This window comes from Enhydra lutris, unplaced genomic scaffold (genome assembly GCF_002288905.1).
Source record: "Enhydra lutris kenyoni isolate GAN:26980312 unplaced genomic scaffold, ASM228890v2 scaffoldscaffold3, whole genome shotgun sequence".
NCBI classification, from domain to species: Eukaryota; Metazoa; Chordata; class Mammalia; order Carnivora; family Mustelidae; genus Enhydra; species Enhydra lutris.
Window position 1 is genome coordinate 87330689 of NW_019154087.1, and position 3636 is coordinate 87334324.

Here is a 3636-nt window from a genome sequence, read left to right on the forward strand (position 1 = left end):
GCCCGCTGCGGAGCGCCGGCCTCGCCCCGCCCCCTTCGCCGCGCACCTCCCGCAGACTCGTGACTCGAGTTCCGCGTGGGCGGGGCTGAGCCGGCGCACTGGCCAGAGGAGCTGACCAGCGTGCTGCGAGGGAGGGCCCTGGGCCAGGGACAGAAGAAAAGCATTGAGAGGGTCCCAGATAGAAAAAAAGGCACGACTTAAGAAAGAAAGAGAAGAAACAAGGAAAAAAGGATGCGCATGAAGGGAGGGAGAGGGAAGAAAGGCAAGCACGTACAAGAAAAGGTCAACTGGTGTCCATTTTCATGACACTGAAAGTGCTGAAAAACCACTTTGAAAAACAAAAAATGTTAAACCTATTCTAGTGATTAACATAGGGTAGTATGTGCTCTCATTTCTTGCACTTTACTGTCTTCCTATCCAATTTATTCACTGATATATCCATTCAAAAAACATATAGTGGACTATTTAGGACGGTGTGAAACACAAAGTGTAATATCTTTCAATATTATTTTAAAGAGAGTAGTCATACAAAAATGACTAGGTGGTTGTAGGAGGTGACAGTTCAGGCGTAGGGCCTGAGTGATTGAATTGATTGTGGTGCTGTTTATAGGTACAGCATAGAGAAGGAAGCAAAAAACCTCGCCAGTGGTGGTGGAGAAAAAGAGAAAAGCTAATTGGTGATGTGTTAAGTTTCCAGAAATCTCATTCTGAATGAGATTTCTAATGAATTATACAGGTCAGTGCCTCACAGGAAGGTATCTAGACTAAACCGAGATCAAAATTTCTGACTTATCACCAGGTACCTAACAAGGAAATAAAATATGTAGGTCAGAGCATGTGTGTACTGTGGGGAGATGCTAAAGATCATCTCTAAGGGATCACTAAAATCAGGGGATGAATAAATGAAGACCTTCCTGCAATCAAATTTGGAACGATATTAGAGTTGTGAAAACCTAGAACACATGTCCTAGATGCAAAAGGAAGAGAAAATCTTTAGGAAAGATTATTGTATAATGCCGAAAACCGAAGAGAAGGCAAGTGATCGAAGTATTAGAAATACTCATAGTATTTGGCCATTAGAAAATCATTGTGATATGCTGGGGAGATAGATGCTTAATAGAGAACAATAACCTTTTGTACATATGTGAAAATTTTAGGGTTTGAACTGTACGTCTGGACGGTATATTACAAATTAAGTGAACATTACTTGGTTATTTCAAGTCTATTCTAGGTGAATCTCATCTCATTCTAGGTGAATCTCATTATCCCTGCGGTATAAATGCTCACAGCTCTTTTGAACCATATCACTGAAGCAAACATTCCTTAAATTTGAGTGATACTGAGCATCATTTAGTATATCTTAATAATTATTGAAAAGAAAGGGAAAACAATGAGACACCATTTTGTTTTGTGAGAATAGCAATAATTAAGTTGGTAAAAGCATAAGGAAACAAGAATTTTCTTTTTTATTTTATTGCTGAAAATATAATCGGTATATTATCTAGAAAAGCAATTTGATTGGTATCATATTCATCTATCATGTATTTATCTATCTCTGTCAGTATATATGATAAATATTTTCAATTACATATTAATTAGATACATGTACATCACGTATATTATTATATGATATGTGATCTATATTAATCTATATGCATATACACGGATATATACAGTCATATTCATTAAAACATTTTGAAATGCCAAAAACCTAGAAATAATCTAGATGCCCATTCATAAGTTACGGCCTATCCAGTCAAAGGTATTCCTTAACCTTTGAAGAATTCATAGCCTTAAGTGTTGGAATTAAAAATAAAAAAATCTTTCAAAATAAATTATTAAGTTTTTTAAAAAAGCAATTGCAAAGTAGATTAATTTGTATACATTTTTTAAAGATTTTTTAAAAAGATTTTATTTATTTATTTGACAGACAGAGATCACAAGTAGGCAGAGAGGCAGGCAAAGAGAGAGAGAGGAGGAAGCAGACTCCCTGCTGAGCAGACAGCCCGATGAGGGCCTCTATCCCAGGACCCTGGGATCATGACCTGAGCTGAAGGCAGAGGCTTTAGGCCTGAGCCACCCAGGCGCCCCTAATTTGTATACCTTTTAAGTAGTATATAAATATGTAGTATTGTAAGTATATATGTAAAAGTTTATATAAGTATAAATGTAGTTAAGTATAAATGTAGTTAGTTATTTGTATAAAGTATATATGTAGATATACGCATATATGTGAGAGAATTCTACTTTTTAAAAAAAGATTTTATTTATTTGACAAAGAGAGTACAAGTAGGGGAGAGGAGCAGAGGGAGAGGGAGAAGTAGACTCCCTGTTGAACAGGGAGCCTGACATGGGGCTTGATTCCAAAGCCCGAGATCATGACTTGATCCAAAGGCAGATGGTTAAACAACTGAGCTACCCAGGCACCCCAAGAGAATTCTTTTAATTTAATAACCTGTCTGTGTAGTTTCAGTCATTTAATAGATTTTTGCGCTGTTTTTTTTCCATATATACAATAGCTTCTTTTTTTTCTTATAAAAATACAATCTGGTATTCTCATGTTAATTTTTCATGATAGTAGGTACATTTCAAATATGAATATCAAACTATCAGCTATTGTTACACCTGTTTTTCTTGTTTTCTTAATTTTTTTCAGAGAAGTAATACAATAATTTATTCTTTTTCTTTTTTAAGTGTGCATAACACAAAACAGTCAAAAGTTTCTCTTGATTCCCATCCAGTTCCATCCGGAGAGAACCAGTCTTGTCAATTTGATAGGTATCTATACAGATTTGAGGTGCCTGTAAATATTTAATAAAAATAAGATGATGTTGTACATACCATTCTGTGTTCTATAACTTGCTCTTTTTATTTAATAATAAATCCTAGGGCTCATTTCATATCAATGCATAAAATTTACTTCATTGTTTTGAAACTTTACACAATATTCCATAGTATAATCAACTGTAGTTGATTTAACATCTCCTTTTTATGAACATTTAGGTTGACTCTACATCTTGAATAACAAAAAAAATGTGAATTAATATAATTACACCTTTTATCTTTTTATCTTAGGAGTAGTTCAAAATTCTTAATTTTTAAAAAGTTTTGTATAATTGTTATTCTGCAAGCAGGAATCAGTTTTGGTCTACAGTACATAAGCAAAGTATTAACCTCAAAATTTATTTTTTTAATGTTCAATTCAAATTCAGTTTCAGGGGCTGCTGGGTGGCTCAGTGGGTTAAGCCTCTGCCTTTGGCTCAGGTCATGATCTCAGGGTCCTGGGAAATCTCTCCTCAGCAGGGAGCCTACTCCCCCTCCCCCACCCCCCGCCTCTCTGCCTACTTGTGACCTCAATCTCTCTCTGTCAAATAAATAAATAAAATCTTTAAAAAAATAAATTCAATTTCATTAACATATATTGTATTACTAGTTTCAGTGACTCATCAGTTGTTTACAATACCCAATGCCCATTATATCAAGTGCTCTTCTTAATTCCCATCACGAATTTACCCCATCGCACCACCCACCTACCCTCCAGCAACCCTCAGTTTGTTTCTTATAACTAAGAGTCTCTTATGCTTTGGCTTCTTCTCTGTTTTCCTCTTATTTTATTTTTCCTTCCCTTCCCCTATG